The 23,714-nt window shown below is 45.0% G+C and overlaps 1 protein-coding gene and 1 non-coding gene across 2 annotated transcripts in view; both read right to left on the reverse strand.

Moving 5' to 3' along the window:
- The window catches only part of UBE2H (ubiquitin conjugating enzyme E2 H), a 325,238-nt gene that overhangs the window by 149,822 nt on the left and 151,702 nt on the right, over window positions 1-23,714 (reverse strand). The gene's annotated exons all lie outside the window — the stretch shown is intronic.
- LOC125996580 (U6 spliceosomal RNA) lies at window positions 19,008-19,114 on the reverse strand. Its single transcript, XR_007491295.1, has one exon. It is a non-coding gene; the product is annotated as a U6 spliceosomal RNA (small nuclear RNA).

Raw genomic sequence — 23,714 nt, forward strand, 5'->3', positions numbered from 1 at the left:
CAGGAGCAATTTCTGAGCCTGGAGCCAGGAATAACCCCTGAGCACTGCCAGGTGTGACCCAAAAACCAAAAAAAAAAAAAAAAAAAAAAAAAAAAAAAAATTCAGGTTGGTTGTGTGCAAAGCAAGCATCCTACCTGCTGTACTGTTTATTTGATTTCTAAGCCTATACTCATTTTCTTCAGACTAGGGTGACAACATTAGGTTGACAACAGTTACTATACATCAGATCTGGCCACCAGCTAGAAGAAACAGCTTGAGACACCAGAGTTTTCCTAGGTGCTCTTTAGTCTGCCTGTAGTTTGATCCTATATGGGGGTTGAATAACTGAATATGGGGTGGGGCACACAAGTTTGGTTTGTTTTGCTTTGTTTTTTAAGAGGAAGGAACCAGCAACCAGGGATCAGGAATTACTCTGGCTCTGTGCTTAGGGGTCACTTTTTTGTTGTTTTTGGTTTTGTGCCATACCTGGTGGCATGCAGAGGTTACTCCTAGCTCTGCCACTTCTGGCATTGCTCATGGGACAATCTGGGGATCAAACTATGGTCAGCCACATGCATGGCAAGCGTCTTACATCCTGTATTATCTCTCAGGGCTGCAAAAGTGTTGCTTTGAAATAAAGTTTTGACTTAGTATCTATAAATATTTATATACCTATTTTAACACTTTTTCTTTATTATTATTTTTTTGTTTGTTTTGGGGCCATACCTGAGGCGCTCAGGGGTTACTCCTGGCTCTGTGCTCAGAAATCGCTCCTGGTGGGCCAGAGAGACAGGCCTGGGTTTGATCCAACATCCCATATGGTCCTGAGCCTGCTAAGAGCAATTTCTTTTGAATAATATCCTTATTTAAGACCATGATTACAAACATGTTTGTAGTTGGGTTTCAGTTATAAAAAGGACACCATCACCACCACCCCTGGAGCGATTTATGAATGCAGAGCCAGGAGTAACCCCTGAGCAAAGACAGGTGTAACCCAAAAACAAAACAAAACAACAACAACAAAAAAAAACAGAAAGAAAAAAAAAAGAAAGAAATAGCTCCTGGCAGGCTCCAGGGATCATAGGGGATGTCGGGGATTGAGCCAGGGTCCATCCTAGGTTGGCTGCCTGCAAGAAAATTGCCCTACCACTGTGCTATTGCTCCAGCCTTATCTCTTTTATTATAGTATTTAAACACTGTGGTTACAAAATTGTTCATGATTGCATTTCAGTCATACAATGTACACGTTCTTTCACATTTCCCACCACCAATGTCTCCAATTTCCTTCCCACCTACCCCCTGCCTGCCTCTGGGCCAAGTATTTTACTTCTCTCTCTCTGTTCCTTTTTTTCCTTTAGACACTGTGGTTTGCACTACTGTCAAAGAAGGGGTATGATGCACGTCTCTTTTTCTCTTTTCAGCACCCAGTTTTTGTCCAGAGTGATCAGTTCCAGCTATTATTGTTATAATGGTCCCTTCTCTACCCTTATTGCACTATTCTACTATTTGTGGCAGCTTCCTTCCATGATCTGGTCCTCCTAGTCTCATCTCTATTGTCTCTGGATATTATTACCATACTACCTTTTATTTTTCTTATATCCCACAAATAAGTGAGATTATTCTATGTTTACCTCCCTCCTGGCTAATTTCACTCAAAATAATACTCTCCATATCCATCCATGTATAAGCAAATTTTATTTATTTATTTATTTATTTTTGTTTTTTGGGTCACACCTGGCAGCACTCAGGGGTTACTCCTGGCTCTATGATCAGGAATTGCTCCTGGCAGACTCTCGGGGTACCATATGGGATGCTGGGATTTGAACCACCGACCTTCTGCATGCAAGGCAAATGCCTTACCTCCATGCTATCTCTCCAGCCAATTTCATGACTTCATTTATCCAAACACTATGAAGTATTCCATTGTATAGACTTACCACAATTTCTTTATCCCCTCTTCTGTTCTCAGGCACTTGGGTTGTTTTTAGATTCTGGCTATTGTAAATAGTGCTGCATTGAACATAAGAATTTTGCATTGTGTTTTTGGGTTCCTAACATATATCCCATATTATTGTTGGATCATATGGGAGCTCAATTTCTAGTTTTTTTTTTTTGAGTAATTATATTGTTTTCCAAAAAAGGCTGGACAAGGGCTGGAGAGAACACATCAGTTGCATGTGGCCGACCCAGGATGGCCTGGGTTCGATTCCTGGCATTCCATATGATCCCCCGGGCCTGCTAGGAGTGATTTCTGAGCGAACAGCCAGGAGTAACCCCTGAACACCAGTGGGTGTGGCCCAAAACAACAACAACAACAACACCAAAAACAAAGCAAAAATGGCTAAAAAAAAAACAAAAAATAATGGCTGGACATGTCTACATTGCTACCAAAAATGAATGAGAGTTCCTTTCTCTCTGCATACATGCCAGCACTAGTTGTTCATGTTCTTTGTGATGTGTGCCAGTCTCTGTGGTATGAGATGATATCTCATTGTTGTTTTAATTTACATCTCCCTGATGATTAGTGATGTGGAGCTTCTTTTCATGTGCCTTTTGGCCATCTGTATTTCTTCTTTGAGGAAATGTCTGTTCATTTTTTTCTCCCCATTTTTGGATGGGGTTTCTTTTTTTTTTTTTTTTTTTTTTTTTTTTGGTTTTTGGGCCACACCCGGCGTTGCTCAGAGGTTACTCCTGGCTGTCCTGGCTGTCTGCTCAGAAATAGCTCCTGGCAGGCACGGGGGACCATATGGGACACCGGGATTCGAACCAACCACCTTTGGTCCTGGATCGGCTGCTTGCAAGGCAAACGCCGCTGTGCTATCTCTCCGGGCCCTGGATGGGGTTTCTATCAGTGTATTGTATATCTTAGATATTAACCCCTTATCTGATAAGGGGTACTTGGTGAATAGTTTCTCCCATTCATAGGTAGTCTTTATATCCTATTTCTTTGAGGTGCAGAAGCTTCTCAATTTAATATAGTACCATTTGTTTATCCTTGACTTCCCTTGGTTAGCTAGCAGATGCCTTTAGCTTCAATGTCATGGGGTGTTCTGTGTTTTCCTTTTTATATATACTTTATGGTTTCAGGTCTGATATCAAGGACTTTAGTCCATTTTTTAAATTTGACCTTTGTGTATGATGTTAAAAAGATGTCTGAGTTCACATTTTGCATGCAGTTGGTCAGTTTTCCCAACATCATTGAGGCTTTCCTTGTTTCATTTTGTATTTCTTACCCCTTTATCAAAGATTAATTGATTGTATAACTAGGGTTAAGTCTCAGAATATTCAAGTCTATTCTATTGATCTGAGGGTCTGTCTTTATTCCAGTACCATGCTGTTTTCATTTTTTGGGTTTTTTGTTTGTTTGTTTGTTTGTTTTGGGGTTTTGGCCATACCCAGCGATGCTCAAGGGTTACTCCTGGCTATGTGCTCAGAAATCACTTCTGGCTTGGGGGATCATAAGGCATGCCAGGGGATCAAACTGTGGTTCGTCCTAGGCTAGCACATGCAAGGCAGACGCCTTACCACTTGCGCCACCACTCTGGCCCCTACGATGCTGATTTTTTTAGTTTTTATTGTAGGTTTTTTTTGTGTGTGTGTTTTTTTTTGGGGGGGGCTTTTGGGCCACACCTGATGATGCTCAGGGGTTACTCCTACCTATGTGCTCAGAAGTCGCTCCTGGCTTGGGGGATCATACAGGACACTGGGGGATCAAACTGCAGTTCATCCTGGGTCAGCCACGTGCAAGGCAAAGGCCCTACTGCTACGCTATTGGTCTGGCCCCAGTAGCATGTTGTTTTAATCACTGCTTTATAGTACAGTTTAAAGTTGGGGAAAGTGATACCTCTCATCTTTTTCCCAAGAATTGTTTTAGCTATTTGTGGACATTTATTGTTCCATATAAATTTCAAGAGTGTTTAATCCACTTCTTTGAAAATGTCATGAGTATTCTTATAGGAATTGCATTAAATCTGTACAATGCTTTGAGAAGTATTACCATTTTAATGATGTTAATCTTCCCAATCCATAATTAGGGTATATGTCTCCACTTCTTTGTGTCCTCTTTTATTTCTTGAAGCAGTGCTTTGAGGTTTCTTTGTGTGTGTGTGTGTGTGTGTGTGTGTGTGTGTGTGTGTGTGTGTGTGTGTGTAGGTCTCTTACCTCTTTAGTTAAGTTGACTCTGAAGTACTGGATTTTCTGAGGCAAATTGTGAATGGGGTTTTTAAAAAATTTATCTTTCTTTTTTCATTATTTGTGTATATATATGTGTGTATGTGGATTTATGTATATTAATTTTGTAGTCTGCCATTATACTATACAAATATATTGTTTCTAGAAACTTTTTTTGAGGGGGGGCTACAACCAGTGATGCTCAGGGGTTTCTTCTAGCTATGTGCTCAGAAATCACTCCTGGCTTAGGGGATCATATGGGACATCAGGGGTCAAACTGGTTTGTCCAGGGTCAGCAGCATGCAAGGCAAGTTCCCTACCTCTGTGCCATTGTTCCGGCCCCTGTTTCTAGAAACATTTTGGTAGGGTCTTTAGGATTTTCTAAATATCATGTATTATGTCACCTACAAACAGTGAGAGCTTGACTTCTTCCCTATATGAATGCCTTTGAAATCTTTTTCTTGCCTAATTGCTATGGCAAGTACTTCCAGTGCTATCTTGAATAGAAGTGGCAAAAGGGAGCAACCTTGTCTTGTGCTAGATCTTAGAGTAAAGGCTTTTAGTTTTTTCCATTATGTATAATGTTTGTCATAGGCTTGTGGTAAATGGCTTTGACTATATTGAAGAAAGTTCTTTCAATTCCCATCCTATTGAGAGTTTTTTTTTTATCATAAATTGGTATTGGACCTTGTCAAATCCTCTGCATCTATTGATAGCATATAATTTTTATTTTTTATTTTATTGATATGGTGTATAATATTGATTAAACTGGGTGCATTAAACCATCCTTGTATCTCTGGAATTATTCCTACTTGGTCATGGTGTGTTACATTTATGAGGAGTTGTGTTCTATTTGCTATTATTTTGTTGAGGATCTTTGCATTTGTATTCATCAAGAATATTGGCCTTGGGGCCGGAGAGATAGTATAGCGGTGTTTGCCTTGCAAGCAGCCAATCCAGGACCTAAGGTGGTTGGTTCGAATCCCGGTGTCCCATATGGCCCCCGTGCCTACCAGGAGTAACCCCTGAGCACCGCTGGGTGTGGCCCCCCCCAAAAAAAATATTGGCCTTAAATTATCTCTCTCTTTTTTGTGGAATCACTGTCTTCTTTTGGTATCAGGGTAAGGTCAGCTTCATAGAAACTGTTTGGGAGTATTTATTCCAATTTCCTGGAAGAGCCTGTATTGGCAGTAGGTCCTCATTAAAGGTTTGAAAGAATTTCCTAGTGAATCCATCTGGGTTTAGGCTTTTGTTTTGGGGAAGTTTTTGATTACCATTTCAATTTCCCCCATAGTGATAGGTATGTTCAGATATTTCAGATTAACTGGTTAAACCTTGGGAGGTTATAGGAGTCTAAAAATTTATCTATTTCTTCCAGGTTCTCTTGTTTTGTGCCATAAGATTCTCTAATTAATCTCTGATTGCACATTGGATTTCTGCAGTATCTGTAGTGACATCTCTTTTTATTTCTCATTCAATTTATTAAGTTTCTCTCTCTGGGGCTGGAGCAGTGGCGCAAGCAATAAGGGGTCTGTCTTGTCCACGCTAGCCTAGGACTAACCGCGGTTTGATCTCAAAGTATCCCATATGATCCCCAAGCCAGGAGCGATTTCTGAGCGCATAGCCAGGAGTAACCCCAGAACGTCACCGAGTGTGGCCCCAAAACAAAACAGAATAAAACAGGGTCACAACCGGCAGTGCTCAGGAGTTACTCCTGGCTCTATGCTCAGGAATCGCTCCTGGCAGGCACAGGGGACCATATGGGATGCCAGGATTCGAACCACTGACCTTCTGCATGAAAGGCAAACGCCTTACCTCCATGCTATCTCTCTGGCCCCATTCCTGTTTATATTTTTAAGAAACAGGGCCCGGAGATATAGCACAGCGGTGTTTGCCTTGCAAGCAGCCGATCCAGGACCTAAGGTTGTTGGTTCGAATCCCGGTGTCCCATATGGTCCCCCGTGCCTGCCAGGAGCTATTTCTGAGCAGACAGCCAGGAGTAACCCATGAGCACCGCCGGGTGTGGCCCAAAAAACAAAAACAAAAACAAACAAAAAAAAAAACCAAAACCAAAATTGGGGGGCCGGAGAGATAGCACGGAGGTAAGGTGTTTATCTTGCATGCAGGTCGGTGGTTCGAATCCTGGCATCCTATATGGTCCCCTGTGCCTGCCAGGAGCGATTCCTGAGCATAGAGCCAGGAGTAATCCCTGAGCGCTGCCGGGTGTGACCCAAACTCCCCCTCCCCCCAAAAAAAAAGAAAAGAAAAGAAACCAACAGTTACTTTAATTGATCTTTTGGATTTTGGGGGGAGTATTCAGTTCATTAGTTTCTGCTTTGTTTTTTTTTTGGGGGGGGGCCACACCCATTGCCGCTCAGGGGTTATCCTGGCTATGCGCTCAGACATCGCTGTTGGCTTGGGGGGGGAACCATATGGGATGCTGGGGGATCGAATCGTGATCTGTCCTAGGCTAGCGCTTGCATGGCAGATGCTTTACCTCTAGTGCCACCGCTCTGGCCCCTGCTTTAAGTTTTATGTGCTTTCTCCTACCTACTTTCAGCTCATTTTGTTGGCCATTTTTCAATTTCTTTTTTTTTTTTTTTTTTTTTTTTTTGTGTTTTTTGGGTCACACCTGGCAGTGCTCAGGGGTTATTCCTGGCTCCAGGCTCAGAAATTGCTCCTGGCAGGCACAGGGGACCATATGGGGCGCCGGGATTCGAACCGATGACCTCCTGCATGAAAGGCAAACGCCTTACCTCCATGCTATCTCTCCGGCCCCCATTTTTCAATTTCTTAAGCTGTGCCATTAACTTATTTCTGTAAGCCCTTTATTCTTTCCTGATAAATGCTTGCAAAGCTATAAAATTTCCTCTTAATGCTGCTTTTTCTGTGTCCCACAAATTCTGATAATTCATATTTTCATTCTCATTCGTTTCTAGGAATCTTTTGATTCTTCTCTTTGATGTCATATCTGACCAACTGGTTGTTCAGTAGTGAGCTACTTAATTTCCAGGTGTTAAAGTTATTTTTCCATGTCTGTAATTCACTTCTACTCTTAGTATATCATGATCTGAAAAGATAATTGATACAATTTCTATTCTTTTGATTTTATAGAGATACGTTTTATGGCCCTGAATGTGGTTTATCTTGGAGAATGTCCCATGTACATTGGAGAAGACTGTGTATCCAGCTTTCTGGAGATGAAAACACACATATATTCTAGAAAAGACATATTTATGTATATATACATATATACCTTCTAAACCAGTATCTTTATTTCTTTCTTCAAAGTCAGTATATTCTTGTTATATTTTATCCTGATTGGTCTATCAAGAGGTGACAGAGTGGTGTTGAAGTCTCCCACTACTATTGTGTTGCTATTGATGTCCTTCTTCAAGTCTGTTAGCAGTTGTTTGAAGTATTTTGTTGGCCCTCATTGGAGTCAAAACTATTTAGGAGTGCATATAACTATTTTATACGCAAGGGTTGAGTACAATTTCCTCAGGCAAAAATGGGTTGTGAATAGAAAACGTTTATGCTCTGCTGCAGTCAATGGCTGTCCCAAGATGTTCCTGACCCCACAGACTGACCTACAGAGAGACAGTGATGTTAATTTGTCAAGTCAAAGGTTGAAGTGCTCCTGTTTTGCTTGAAACATAAATTTAAAATAGATTCACAATATTTAAGGAACAGTTTTATGATTATTGTACTATTGACAAACATACCATCCATTCATTAACACAAAGGATGTGAGGTTACCTGGGGGGACTTCTGGCAAGACTGAGCCCAGGGTCCCTCCTAGAAGTGCTCAAAAGACTTGCAGTGCTAGAGAGAAAAACTGAGTCCCCCATATTCCTGTGCACAGCCTATTTCACCATCTCTTCAGATATATTTCTTTTTTTTGGTGCTGGGCCTGATGACACACAAACCATGTACATGTACCATGTACTACCAAGCTTCTACCTAGCCTCAAATAAATTGTTTTTAGAATGGATACTAGGGTTTTCTTTTGGTTGGGGAGGAATGCCTCCCAAGCAATATTTAGGGGGTCTGGGAGACCAGTCCTGGCAATGTTCAGTCGACTGAATTTACTTGGGGGCCACCAGGGCCACATTAGATGGTGCTCAGGGGCCCATGTGGTGCTAGAATCATTCTCAGGTTCTTGTGTATACAGGGCATGTACCTGAACTACATATAATGACAGTTACCCTACTAATAGAACTTACTTTTTTCCTGTATTATCTTTATTTATTTATTTATTTTGATTTACTAAGAAACTATAATTTACAAAGCTATTGGTAATGAGTTTTAGGCATATAATATTTCAACACCAATATCACCACCAGTGTCAACTCCTATCACCACCTCTCCCATACTTTATTATTCAGTGCCCCCCCAACCAACTTCCCCTGCCACATTGGCAGGCACATTAGAATTTAGTGGTTTAGGGGCCCGGAGAGATAGCACAGCGGCGTTTGCCTTGCAAGCAGCCGATCCAGGACCAAAGGTGGTTAGTTCGAATCCCGGTGTCCCATATGGTCCCCCGTGCCTGCCGGGAGCTATTTCTGAGCAGACAGCCAGGAGTAACCCCTGAGCACCGCCGGGTGTGGCCCAAAAAAAAAAAAACAAAAAAAAAAAAAAGAATTTAGTGGTTTGGGGGCCAGAGTATAGCACAACAGTAGGACATTTACCTTGCATGCAGCCAACCTGGGACAGACCAGGGTTCAATCCCAGGAATTTCATATGGTCCCCCCTGAGCCTGCCAAGAGTGATTTCTGAGTGTAGAGCCAGGAGTAACCCCTGAGCACCGCAGGGTGTGGCCAAAAGTCTGACCCCCTCCCCCAAAAATAAAGAATTCAGTGGTTTTGGCTTACATCTCATGTTTTCAATATCTTTGAGTCTGTTCTTTCAATGTATAGCTATACCACACTCCTATATCCCTAGTATAACCAATTGTCAGATCTCTGTTCCACCATTACTTCCCTTTTTCATCTTTTTTTCTTGCTTATTTTTAAAAAAAATTTTATTGAGACCATAGTGAATTACAAGTCCTTTATAGTTTGTATGCATATAGTGAATGTATTAGGGCCATTCCCACCACCAGTGTTGACCTCCCTCCACCAGAGTTCCCAGCATGCATCTCATAGCTCCACCTTTAGCTTCGGGTCTACCAGTGTAACATGTCCATTTTGTGTTTAGCTTGTTATAGTTTGGGTAAGACACTAAAACATTTTCTTTTTTTTTTCTTTTTTCGTTTTTGGGTCATACCTGGCAGCACTCAGGGGTTACTCCTGGCTCCATGCTCAGAAATCGCTCCTGGCAGGCTCGGGGGACCATATGGGATGCCAGGATTCAAACAACCGACCTTCTACATGAAAGGCAAATGCCTTACCTCCATGCTATCTCTCCGACCCCACTAAAACATTTTAATGGTGAGCACTATCGTGGGAGTCCCTGGCTTCCATATGCATTCTGCACCTGTTTCTAATATTCTGCATTAGAATATTATTATAGATCTCTATAATGAACAGTTGACTAAAGACCTGTCCAATCTAAACAGCTGTTTCCATTGTTGCAGGTTTCTTTGAAGTATAAAAGAGAATAAAGTCTTTTTGTGGGTTTTTTTTTGGGGGGGGGTCACACCTGGCAGTGCTCAGGGGTTACTCCTGGCTCCATGCTCAGAAATTGCTCCTGGCAGGCATGGGGGACCATATGGGATGCCAGGATTCGAACTGATGACCTTCTGCATGAAAGGCAAACGCCTTACCTCCATGCTATCTCTCCAGCCCTGAGAATAAAGTCTTTTGTGTTTCTCCTCTTCCGCTTAATTTGTTTCTTCTCCTCACTATACCCTGGCACTTATGGTGTTCAAAATACCTACCACAGGAGCCGGAGAGATAGCACAGCGGTAAGGCGTTTGCCTTGCATGTGGATGGACGTTGGTTTGAATCCTGGCATCCCATATGGTCCCCAAGCCTGCTGGGGGCAATTCCTGAGCATAGAGCCAGGAGTAACCCCTGAGCGCTGCTAGGTGTGACCCCCCAAAAAACAAAACAAACAAACAAATGAATGAAATACCTACCATTTAGACCATTGTATTTCTCATGCAGTTATTCTAAATACCATATATAAACAATATTTTCTGTATTTATCCTTCTTCTGGCTTGCTTCATTTAACATAATGTCTTGGGGACCAGAGAGATAGTACAGTGGGAAGGCCTTGCACGTGGCTGACTCAGGATGGACCCGGATTAGATTCCCAGTATCCCATATGGTCCCCTGAGTCTGCCAGGATCAATTTCTGAGTGCAGAGCCAGGAGGAACCCCTGAGTGCCTCTGGGTGTGGCCCCCAAACAGATAAAAAACAAAACAAACCCACAACCAAACCATAATGTCTTCTAGTTCCATCCATGTTGCTGCAAATTGCATGATAGTATCATTTCTTACCACTATGTAGTATTCAATTGTGTATATGTAACACATCTTCATGGATCCCTCAACTGTTTTGGACATCTAGATTGATTCTAAGTCTTAGCCATTGTTGTGAGTGTTGCCCTTTTTCATCTTTCTGCTTTGATTTCTTTTCTTCTTTGTCATTCTCCCATTTCAAGTCTCTGGGGTTAAGGCTGCTCTAGATATCCCCCCTTTTCTACACTGCATTTCTTAATACAATGATTTTATATATCACAGATAAGTGAGATGATCCTGTGTTTGCCTTTCTTCTGACTTATTTCATTCAAGAGTTGAGTTGAACTTCCAGTTCCAACCAGGTTGCAGCAAATTGTATGATTTCATCGTTCTTTTTTTTTTGGGGGGGGGTTGGTTTTTGGGTCACACCTGACAGCACTCAGGGGTTACTCCTGGCTCTACACTCAGAGCCCAGGGGGCAAAGGAGGGGGATATGGGATGCATGCTGGGAACAGTGGAGGGAGACAACAATTGGTGCTGGGAATGCCCCTGATTTAATGTCACTATGTACCTAAATACTACTGTGAAAGATTTGTAATCCACTTTGGTCAAAATAAAAAACTATTAAAAGAAAAAAAAATCATTCCTGGGAGGCTTGGGGCACCATATGTGATGATGGGATTCAAACTACTGTCCTTCTGCATGCAAGGCAAACACTATCTCTCTGGCCCCTGATTTCATCGTTCTAATATAACTTGCTTAGCGACAGGATTGTTACCAGGATAACTTCATTACAATTGTGCTGCTGGATGCCTTTCCCTAGGAACGTGTTACAGAGTAACCCTGACACAGCACATTTTAGTCACTGAAACTCTGAGGAATTATGGACAGAGTGTGAGCTAAACAAACCTCTTTGCTGTTTTAACCCAGGGGTTGGCCAACTTTTCCACTAGAGATCCTTTTTCATCTGAAAAATACTAGTGTACCACAACAACTTCAGATTCAATATGTAGTTGATTTGGGGGGGACTATTTTGTTTATTTTGGGGGAGTGGATTACACTCAATGATGCTTTTTGCTCAGAGATCACTCTTGATGAATTGAATGAATTGAAATGAAGGTTGATTGCTTGCAAGACAACTGCTTACAAGGCCCTTTGTACTAGTTTTCCAGCCTGATTTTGAATCTTTTCTTTTTATTTATTTTTTATTTTTTTATTTTTTTTGGTCACACTCAGCTGTGCTCAGGGCTTACTCCTGGCTCTATGCTCAGAAATCGCTCCTGGCAGGCTTGGGGGACCATATGGGTTGCCGGGATTCGAACCACTATCCTTCTGCATGCAAGGCAAACATCTAACCTCCATGCTATCTCTCGGGCCCCATGATTTTGAATCTATTTTTGGTTGTTGCACTTTTTCTCTTGCCAATTTTTGTGCCCTTCCCCCATACAGTTACCCATCATTTTCACACCTATGAAGCAAAATGAAGCAAAATTGTTTTATTGCAAGAAATTTACTTAGAGAAATGTGAGAGGAAGAGAAAGAGAGATACATGTTCAGGAGAGAATCTTGGCTTCTCCAGAATGAAAAAACAGCCACAATTTACAGTTTAAGGAGCCATGGGCCAGGGTTGCAACTCCAGTGATAGAGCATCAGCTTTGCATGTATAACAAGCCCTGGGTTTGTTGTCAAAGCTGCATATCACCCTGAAAATTACTAGGAACAACCCCTGAGCACGGAGCTGGAAGTAGACTCTAAGCTCAGCATATGTGGCTTCAAAAACCAGAAAGAGGGGCCGAGTGATAGCACATGCAGCCGACCAACTTGAGCCTATCAGGAGCAATTTCTAAGCACACAGCCAGGAGTAATGCCTGAGCACCGCTGGATGTGGTAAAACACACACACACACACACACACACACACACACACACACACACACACACACACACACACACAGAAAAAGGAATTGAATAAAAACCCATCTGGGGCTGGCGTGGTGGCCCTAGAGGTAAGGTGCCTGCATTGCCAGCGCTAGCCTAGGACGGACCTCGGTTCGATCCCCCGGCGTCCCATATGGTCCCCCAAGCCAGGAGCGACTTCTGAGCGCATAGCCAGGAGTAACCCCTGAACGTCACCGGGTGTGGCCCAAAAACAAACAAAAAAAAAACAACAAAAAACAAAAAACCACCTATGGGCTGGAGGTGCTGGAGCGATAGTACAGCGGTAGGGCTTTTGCCTTGCACACAGCCGATCCAATACCGATGGTGGTGCGAATCCCGGCGCATCCCATATGATTCCCCAAGCCAGGACAGCACAGCAGTAAAGCATTTGCCTTACATGCAGAAGGACGGTGGTTCGAATCTGTCATCCCATATGGTCCCCTGAACCTGCCGGGGTCGATTTCTGAGCATAGAGCCAGGAGTAACCCCTGAGCGCTGCCGGGTGAGACCCAACCCCCCAAAAAAAGAGCCCACCTACAATTAGACTTTATTTCTCCTTCTCTTTGCCCCCCACCATTTTTTTAAGGAAACGTCCTAGCCTTCCTGTGGTTCATCAGGGCTTCACGCAGCAGTGCTCAGGCAGCCAGTAGAAAATGAATCTGCATGTCAAGTGTACCCTCTCTTCAACCCTGGGCCTTCTTTTTGGTTTTGTTTGTTTATTTGATTGTTTTTTGACTACATCCAGCAGAGCTCAGGTCTCTTCTGGCTCTGTGCTTAGGGATCACTCCTGGCAGAATTCAAGGGACCTTATGTAGTGTCAGGGATTACATCGGGTCAACCGCATGCAAGGCCTGGATTTAGAACATGTTGACAGAGACAAAGAGATGGGGCTGGAGGAGGGAAAGCAGAATGAGGAGATCCATCTCCTGTAGGCCTCCTTGGTTTGCTGCCTAGATTCTTTTTTTTTTTTTTTTTTTTTTTTTTTTTGGTTTTTGGGCCACACCCGGTAACGCTCAGGGGTTACTCCTGGCTATGCGCTCAGAAGTTGCTCCTGGCTTGGGGGACCATATGGGACACCGGGGGATCGAACCACGGTCCGTCCAAGGCTAGCGCAGGCAAGGCAGGCACCTTACCTTTAGCGCCACCGCCCGGCCCCATAGATTCTTTCTAAAACCCTTGTTCCCGGTGCTGGAAAAAGACATCAGGGTGAAAAAAGTGGCATCAGGGTGCCTGTAAGTTGCTCCATGATCTAAATATCCTCCTACAGCAGGATTTACTGAGGACAAAACGGAGATAATTCCCCAACTTAATAAAACACCTGGGGGGCCAGAGAGAGAGCACAGTGGTAGGGCATTTACCTTCCATGTGGCCAACCTGGGACGAACCCAGGTTCAATTCTTCGCATCCCATATGGTCCCCCGAGTCTGTCAGAAATGATTTCTGAGCACAGAGCCAGGAGTAACCCCTTAGCATCACCATGTGCGGCCAAAAAACCCCAATCAATCAATATAAACTGCTTTTTTAAAAAATAAAATAAAATAAAATAAAATACCCTGGGCGTGAGCAATAGTACAACTGGCAGGGTACAGGTGTTGCATGCTGCCAGCCTGGGTTTGATTCCCAGCAGCTTTCTATATCATTCCCTGAGCCCATAAAGCCCCCAACCCTTGTGCATAGCCAGGACTAAGCCACAAAACCAGGGTGTGACTCAAAAACCAAAAGAAACCGGGCCCGGAGAGATAGCACAGTGGCGTTTGCCTTGCAAGCAGCCGATCCAGGACCAAAGGTGGTTGGTTCAAATCCCGGTCTCCCATATGGTCCCCCGTGCCTGCCAGGAGCTATTTCTGAGCAGACAGCCAGGAGTAACCCCTGAGCACTGCCGGGTGTGACCCAAAAACAAAAACAAAAAAATTTAAAAAAAAAAAAAAAGAAACCACACATACCTCCAGACTTGGAACACCCGGCCCTGCCCACAAGGTTGCTTCCTGCTGAAGACAAGTTGGTGGGGAGGCTATCTTTTTTTTTTTTTTTTTGGTTTTTTTGGGCCACACCCTGTGACGCTCAGGGGTTACTCCTGGCTATGCGCTCAGAAGTTGCTCCTGGCTTCTTGGGGGACCATATGGGACGCCGGGGGATCGAACCTCGGTCCATCCTAGGCTAGCGCAGGCAAGGCAGGCACCTTACCTCCAGCGCCACCGCCCGGCCCGGGAGGCTATCTTGAGTCTGGGGGATGGTGCCTCTGAGTCCTGGAAGCCTTCCTGTTACTTTCAAGCTTAGCCCTGCACCCTCCTGTCTTTGAGACTTGATTCCCCTATACCCTGTGGCTCTTCCCTGTCCTTCTCTCTCACAGGGCCACCAAAGCCCAGAGTGTTTGGGCTTGGTTTGGGGCCTATACCTGGTTCTTGTGGCTCAGGGATCACTCTGGTAGGGGCTCAGGGGACCATAATTGGAGATTAAAAAGGGGATCTGCTGCCTTCAAGGCAAGTGCTTATTTCCTGTACTATCACTCAGGCCCCTTTGGTGGGGGACATTGTTGGGTTTTTTTGTTTTTTTGTTTGTTTTGTTTTTGGTTTTTGGGTCACACCTAGAGTTGCTCAGGGGTTACTCCTGGCTGTCTGCTCAGAAATAGCTCCTGGCAAGCACGGGGGACCATATGGGACACCGGGATTCCAACCAACCACCTTTGGTCCTGGATCGGCAGCTTGCAAGGCAAACACCACTGTGCTATCTCTCCGGGCCCTGTTTTTGTTTTTAATTTTCTGCATTTAAATAGGTGCTTTTGAGGCCAGAGCGATATCACAGTGGTAGGGCTTTTTTTTTTTTTTTTTTTTGCAGATTCACTATTATTTGTTTTTGTTTGTTTGTTTTTTGGGGTTTTTTGACCACACCCAGTGACACTCAGGGGTTACTCCTGGCTATGTGCTCAGATATCACTCCTGGCTTGGGGGACCATATGGGATTCCAGGGCATCGAACCATGGTCCATCCTAAGCTAGCACTGGCAAGGCAGATACTTTACTGCTCTATACCACCGCTCCAGCCCCAGTGATAGGGCTTTTACCTTGCACGTGGCTGATCCTAGACAGACCTTGCAGCCAGGAGCGATTTCTGAGTGTATAGCCATACCACTGAGCATCACAGGGTGTAGCCCAAAAAAGAAAAAAGTAAGGTGCTTCTAAGCCCCTGCCTGCAGGCTCTCAATTCCAGAAAGGAAAACAAAGATAAAGACTTGAAAAACAGTACAGTGGATAAGGTGTTTGTCTTGTAGTTACCTAATCCCGGTTCAATCCTTGGCATGAGTCATCCTTGAGTTTAGAGCCAGGAGTGATAGAGCACTGATGGGGTGACCCCCAACCCCAAAAAACAAAGAGAGACCTATAGAAAAACAAGTAAACATTTTATTTTATTTATTTATTTATATTTTATTTTATTTTATTTGTTTTTTGGGGGCCACACCCGTTTGATGCTCAGAGGTTACTCCTGGCTAAGCACTCAGAAATTGCCCCTGGCTTGGGGGGACCATATGGGATGCCGGGGGATCAAACCTCGGTCCTTTCCTTGGCTAGTGCTTGCAAGGCAGACACCTTACCTCTAGCGCCACCTCCCCGGCCCCTATTTTATTTTATTTTGGGGGGCCATATCCAGTGGTGCTCAGGGATTATTCCTGGCTCTGCACTCAGAAATCACTCCTGGCGGGCCCGGAGAGATAGCACAGCGGCGTTTGCCTTGCAAGCAGCCGATCCAGGACCAAAGGTGGTTGGTTCGAATCCTGGTGTCCCATATGGTCCCCCGTGCCTGCCAGGAGCTATTTCTGAGCAAACAGCCAGGAGTAACCCCTGAGCACTGCCGGGTGTGACCCCCAAAAAAAAAAAGAAAAGAAAAGAAATCACTCCTGGCAGGCTCAGGGGACCATTTGGGATGCCAGGAATCGAACCCGGTCTGTCCTGGGTTTGCCACCTACAAGGCAAATACCCTACTGCTGTGCTATCACTCGGGCTCCAAGGGAACATATTACTAGTTGGATTTTGTTGTGAGGTACTTGGGGGGCAGCGGTACTTTTCACTGGGAGCTAACCCTGGAGGATCATATCATGAATGGGATCAATCCAGGGCTCCCATATGTGTTCCTCTTCTGAACCAGTTCTCTGGCCTCAATGGAGAGAAAATGTAGTTTGACAGTCAGATCACAGCTGGTTATAGAATCAGGTGGGAGAGTGGAGATAGTACAGCTGGGAGGGAGCTTGTCTTGCATGAAACTTTTCTTCTTCTCCTTCTTCCTTCTTTCTTCCTCCTTTCTCCTCTTCCTCCTCCTCCTGCACCTCCTTTTCCTCCTCCTCTTCCTCCTTCTCCTCCACCTCCTTCTCTTTCTCCTCCTCCTCCTTCTCCTCCATCTGCCACACCTGGTGGTGATCAGGGGTTACTCCTGGCTTTGTGCTCAGAAATCGCTCCTGGATGGGCCAGAGAAATAGTACAGTGGTAGAGTGGCCAACCAAGGACTGATGGTGGTTCGAATCCCAGTATCCTATATGGTCCCCAGTGCCTGCCAGGAGCGATTTCTGAGCACAGAGCCAGGAGTAATCCCTGAGGGCTGCTGGGTGTGGCCCCCCCCAAAAAAAATCGCTCCTGGCAGGCATGGGCAACTATATGGGATGCTGGGATTCAAACCCAGGTCTGTCCCGGATCAGCTGTGTGCAAAGCAAATGCCCTACCACTTCAACCCAAGAAAACATATATATATATATATATATATATATATATATATATATATATATATATATATATATATATAGTTTGTTTGTTTGTTTTGACCACTCTTGGCGATGCTTAGGGGTTACTCCTGGCTCTGCACTCAGAAATCGCTCTTGGTGGGCTCCAGGACCATATGGGATGCTGGAGCTTGAACCTGGGTCATCCTGAGTGGGTCTGTCATGGATGGGCCTCCTGTAAGGCAAATACCTTACTACTGTGCTACCACTTCAGTCCCTCTTATTCTTTTTCACTTTTTTTTTTTTTTATTTGTCTGGCTTTGGGGTTACATCGGGATGTGCTCATGGCTAACTCCTGGCTCTGCTCTCAAGGATCACTGCATAGCAGGGGTCACTCCTGGAGTGAGTGAGAAATAGAACTTGGGTTTGATGCTCTGTTCTTCATGCAAGGCAAGCACTCTACCTGTAGAACTCTCGCTCTGGCCCACTTCTCTGATTTTATATCTGTGTCACATACACCCAAGCATTGCCTGATTGCATTCAGAAATTACTCTGGTGGTGCTCAGAGGACCATATGAGATGTTGCAGTCCAACCCAACAATCCTCCCGCAAGGCTAGTGCCCTACCTACTGTAATATCCTTCTTGTCCTTTCTCTCCACCTCCCCGGATTTTAAAGGCAATAAAGCTGGGTTCTATAGATTGAGCCTCAGGCTTTGCATGTGGGAGGCTGGGAGTAAGTAGCCCTGAATGCCACCAGGTATGGCCAAAAAACAAATAGCAACAACAAAAAGCATGATCTTGATGAGGGCTGGGGAAAAAACTCAGAATTTGTAAGAAAATTAACTGTCGGGCCCCAAGAGATAGCACAGCGGCGTTTGCCTTGCAAGTAGCCAATCCAGGACCAAAGCTGGTTGGTTCGAATCCTGGTGTCCCATATGGTCCCCCGTGCCTGCTGGGAGCTATTTCTGAGCAGACAGCCAGGAGTAACCCCTGAGCATCGCCGGGTGTGGCCCAAAAACCAAAAAGAAAAAAAAAAAAAAGAAAAGTAACTGTCGGGCCCGGAGAGATAGCACAGCGGTGTTTGCCTTGCAAGCAGCTGATGCAGGACCAAAGGTGGTTGGTTCGAATCCCGGTGTCCCATATGGTCCCCCGTGCCTGCCAGGAGCTATTTCTGAGCAGACAGCCAGGAGTAACCCCTGAGCACCGCCGGGTGTGGCCCCCCCCCAAAAAAAAAAGAAAGAAAAGAAAAGTAACTGTCATCCATAGTCCTACCTCCAAGGGGGAAAAAAACCTTGTACTATTTTCAACATACTATTTGACTCCCTCACTTTTGGGGAGCAAGACTTCCAACAATTACTCATAGTGCCAGAGTGATAGCACAGCAGTTTGCGTTGCACTTGGCTGACCTGGGTTCAAGCACTAGCATCACATATGGTTCCCTGAACCTGCCAGGGGTGATTCCTGAGTGCAGAGCTAGGGGTAATCTCTGAGTACTGCTGGGTGTGGCACCCCCCAATAAAAGTTCTCAGAAGTTAGGCAGTACCACCTGTGATTTCTCAGCCAACCCTCATGGTAACTCAATGCAAGAACTCAAAGCTCTGTGGTATTTCTGGAGATCCCCAGACCACCCCTGTGGGCCTGTGGGGTTGCACCTGGTGATGCTCCGGGACCTTTTGGTGCTGAACCCACCTTGAGTTGGGTTCATGGTAGGCACACACTATACTATTGCCTGGCTGCCTTATTTTTAGGGTCACATTGAAGTCTTTTGCATATATAGGTTTGCAGCAGTGTTCCCCTCATTTTTTTTTTAAAATATGGAATGCTTCACGAATTTGCGTTTCATCCTTGCGCAGGGACCATGCTAATCTTCTCTGTATCGTTCCAATTTTAGTATATGTGCTGCCGAAGCGAGCACTGTTTCCCTCATTTGTTATATCCTGAACACCTGTTTCTATCATTGTTCTCAGAGGTTGCAATAGATTCCATGTTAAAGATCTTCTAAGGGGCCCGGAGAGATAGCACAGCGGTGTTTGCCTTGCAAGCAGCCGATCCAGGACCAAAGGCGATTGGTTCGAATCCCGGTGTCCCATATGGTCCCCCGTGCCTGCCAGGAGCTATTTCTGAGCAGACAGCCAGGAGTAACCCCTGAGCAATGCCGGGTGTGGCCCAAAAACCAAAAAAAAAAAAATCTTCTAAGGAGGTTGTGCCTGTTAGGGGATTTACAAATACTAGTTACAGCCCTTTTTGGTGCTACCATTAGCACTCCATTCTTTTTTTTTTTTTTTTTTTTTTTTTGGTTTTTGGGCCACACCCGGTGACGCTCAGGGGTTACTCCTGGCTAGGCGGTCAGAAGTCGCTCCTGGCTTGGGGGACCATATGGGATGCCAGGCGGATCGAACCACGGTCCGTCCTACGCTAGCACTTGCAAGGCAGACACCTTACCTCTAGCGCCACCTTCCCAGCCCCAGCACTCCATTCTTGTGCATGATATTCGTTTTAAAAGATTTTTATGATCATATTCCCAATGGAGTGATGAAGTGGAACACTCGGGTAAAGAATACATATGAGGGGCCGGGCGGTGGCGCTGGAGGTAAGGTGCCTGCCTTGCCTGCGCTAGCCTAGGACGGACCGCGGTTCGATCCCCCGGCGTCCCATATGGTCCCCCAAGAAGCCAGGAGCAACTTCTGAGCGCATAGCCAGGAGTAACCCCTGAGCATCACAGGGTGTGGCCCAAAAACCAAAAAAAAAAAAAAAAAGAATACATATGAACTATATAAGTTCTTTTTTTTTTTTGTGACGCTCAGGGGTTACTCCTGGCTATGCACTCAGAAATCACTTCTGGCTTGGGGGACCATTTGGGATGCTGGGATCGAACCTTGGTCTGTCCTTGGCTAGCAAGGGCAAGGCAGATGCCTTACCGATTGCACCACTGCTCTGGCCCCTATGTAAATTCTTGATTTGCAAAAACCTTACAAATGTTGTGCAGTTACCAGCAACATTTAAATAAATTCTTCTCACCCCCATCATTTCCCTCAAAGTAATCTTAATATTGTCCATTAATAGCAGTTTCTGAGTTGTTGGGGGCGAGGAGAGATGTTCCCCTAGGCTCTATCTTTAGAATGTTGTGTTAGAACTGACGCTATTTTTGGCCAGAATTGGAGACATATTGGAAGGTAGTTGCCCTGGTCAGACCCACAAGACTGGAATGATTAGGGGCTAATTATCCATACTGATGATCAGCTTTGTGAGGTTAGTGTGTTGGTAAGCTTCCTCCAGCACTGAAAGATTAAACAAAGTGAGACTCAGAAGTGTTGGTTGGCTCCTAGCTACCTTTCTCATGAACCGTGCTGGTCTGGAGTGCACATCCACGAAGACTTCTGAAGTGACGTTTCTCCCACCGAGGGGCACAGTCTGTTGGTGACTGAGATAATTAAATGCATTTCCTAGCCCTCTTCTGTTGCTAAGAGAAGGGAGGCAGTTAGAAGCTCAAGGGAGGACAAAGGGGTTGGGGAAGTGCAGTTAGGGTAGAGAAGGGACCGCTTTGACAATGATAGTTGGAAATGATCACTCTGGACAAGAACTGGGTGCTGAAAAGAGGTAAAGTGATGTGAATGACAGCTCCCTTTAGTAATTTAGTATCAATATTACAAGTCATAGTGTCTAAAAGGAAAATAAAAAGGGAGAGGGAGAGAGAAAGGGGGGAGGAAAAATGTCTGCCATAGAGGTTGGCAGCGAGGAAGGGCAGGAGGGAAACTGGGACATTGGTGGCAAGAAATGTGTACTATTGAAGGAAACAGTGTTGACACTGTATGGCTGAAACTCAGTCATGAACAAATTTGAAATTATTTCACTGTGAAACACAGTGTCCCTAAAAAAAAGGAGAGAGAGAGAGAAAAGAAAAATGTCTGGGGCCGGAGAGGTGGCGCTAGAGGTAAGGTGTCTGCCTTGCAAGTGCTAGTGTAGGACGAACCGCAGTTTGATCCCCCGGCATCCCATATGGTCCCCCAAGCCAGGAGCGACTTCTGAGTGCATAGCCAGGAGTAATCCCTGAGCGTCAAATGGGTGTGGCCCAAAAACCAAAAAAAAAAAAAAAAAAGAAAAAAGAAAAGAAAAATGTCTGCCACAGAGGCAGAGAAGGGAAAGGGCAAGGGTCAGGGCAGGAGGGAAACTGAGGGCATTGATGACAAGAAATGGGCACTGGTGAAGGGTGTTGGACATTTATAACTGAAGCTCAATCATGACAACTTTGTAACTATCTCTCACAGTGATTTAATTAAATAATTTATTTGTAGGTCTGGAGCTGGAGCGATAGTGCAGTGATAGGTCATTTGCCTTGCACGCAGCCAATCCAGGCAGACCAGGGTTCAATCCCCAGCATCCCATATGGTCCCTTGAGCTTGCCAGGAGTGATTTCTGAGCACAGAGCCAGGATTAACTCCTGAGCGCTGCCGGGTGTGGCTCCAAAACCAAAAAATAAATACATAAAATTATTTGTTAATTTTTTTAAATTTATTTTTAAAAAGTTTAAAGGATGAAACCAAAGTGATAGCACAGTGGGTAGAGTGCTGACCTGGGCTCAACCCCAGCATCTCAATGGCCCCCTGAGCCCCACCAGAAGTGATCTCTGTGTGCAGAACCAGGAGTAACCCCTGAGCATCATAAAGTATGGATCACAAAAAGAACAAAAAGAAAGTGCAAGGGGCAGGGACTCTCCTTTGGCCCTGCCTTCTGGAATGTGATAACTCCATGGGCTGTGGTACCGGAGGGCTGCTAAGAACATCCATTTCCAGCACAGATGGAAACACTTAATCCCATGGAACTGTGGAGTCAGCACTGTCATAGTCAGTCAGTGGTACTCACACCCTAAAACTAAGGTTTGGGTGGAGCAAGAAGAAAACAGCATGACCCCAAAAAAACCCTCCCACCTGCCACCCACAACAAGCAAACCAAAGGACAAAGAAAGTCAGCCACAGAAATGGTCTTCCAGTGAGTGCTTTCCTGGGGTAAAACAGTCTGCAAATCTGTATTTGCTAAATTACAAAGGCTTTGGCTAGGAACTCTCTGGAATCTGGAAGGTTAAGTGCATACTAACCGGGCAGTTGATCAAAGATGGGGTCAAAGAAAGTCCTCCAGGGCTGGAGCAATAGTACAGAGGGTCAAGTCTTGGCCTTGAATACAGCCAATCTGGGTTTGATCCCTGGCACCCCATATGGTCCCAGATGAGCCAGCTAGGAATGATCCCTGAGGGCAGAACCAAGAGTAAGCCCTGAGCATTGCTAGGTGTGGGCCAAAACAAAAACAAAATTAGAAAGAGCTCCAGCCTGAATATGTGTTTCCCCACCACCATGCATGCAGTTTTGGAAGAGAAGCACCCTCTGAGAGTTGGGAGCACCATCAGGAAGGGAGAACAGGGGCTGAGTGGTGGCATTAAAGGTAAGGCATTTGCCTTGCAAGCACTAGCCTAGGACCATGGTTCGATCCCCTGGCATCCCATATGGTCCCCCCAAGTTAGGTGAAATTTCTGAGCACCTAGCCAGGAGTAACCCCTCAGCATCAAATGAGTATAGCCAAAAAAAAAAAAAAAAAAAAAAAGGGGAGAACAGACATGCTGGAAATGCTGATACTGAAGCCTTGAAGCAGGAAGGATAGTCTGTGATGGGTTGAGAGTTTTAAATTCCAAGTGATTCACTCATTCCTCCTGCAGGTAGTAAGTAAGAGGCCATCTCAGGAATAGAAGATCTGATACGAGGTCCCTATCCTCAAGTTGCTTCCCAGTTCGTAAGGGAGACTAAAACATGCATAACTACAGCACAAGTGAACCTTCTGCTTCTTTCCTTCCTGCTTTCTCCTTCCTCCTCATCCCTCTCCCCTATTTCCCTCCTCTCCCCTTCCCCTTTTTTTTCTCTACCTTCTCCCTTCCCCCACTCCACCTTCCTCTTCTCTCTCCCTGTCTCTTCCTCCTTCTCTTTAGGATGAGGAGCAAATGCTGATACCTGGTGTGGAATAATCTGCTGAGACTCTTGTGTTTGTTTTTCAGCTATGGCTCCCTTGAGAATAAATGAGAAGCATTTCCCCCCTCCCTCGAGCCCACCTATTTTCTGGCTCCTGAGAAATCTTTGTCTTCAACAGATGGTACTAGGAGGTGGTAGATGGTCATTGTGCAATTGCCCATCAATGAGGTCAGGTTGGATTGTCTACCTTAGAGAAGGGAGTGATCCTTGAACATAGAGCTGGGAGTAGGTCCCAACCACCCTCCATTGTGGCCCCAAAACACACACACACACTCACACACACACACACACACACAGTTGAAGAAACAAACATTTGGAAACACAAGAGATGTGGAGCAGAAAACTCCAGGTGATAACCATTGGCAGCAATAAAGCACTGCTTGTCCACTAATTACAGCAACCTCCAGAAACAGAAGGGGCCTAAACTAGAGCCTTCCGGATATACAGTTAGCATCTATCTTCTAGCACAGTGAGAACGAGAAAGATCTGTGGTTATAGGCCCCC

This window comes from Suncus etruscus, chromosome 1 (genome assembly GCF_024139225.1).
Source record: "Suncus etruscus isolate mSunEtr1 chromosome 1, mSunEtr1.pri.cur, whole genome shotgun sequence".
Classification (NCBI taxonomy): Eukaryota; Metazoa; Chordata; class Mammalia; order Eulipotyphla; family Soricidae; genus Suncus; species Suncus etruscus.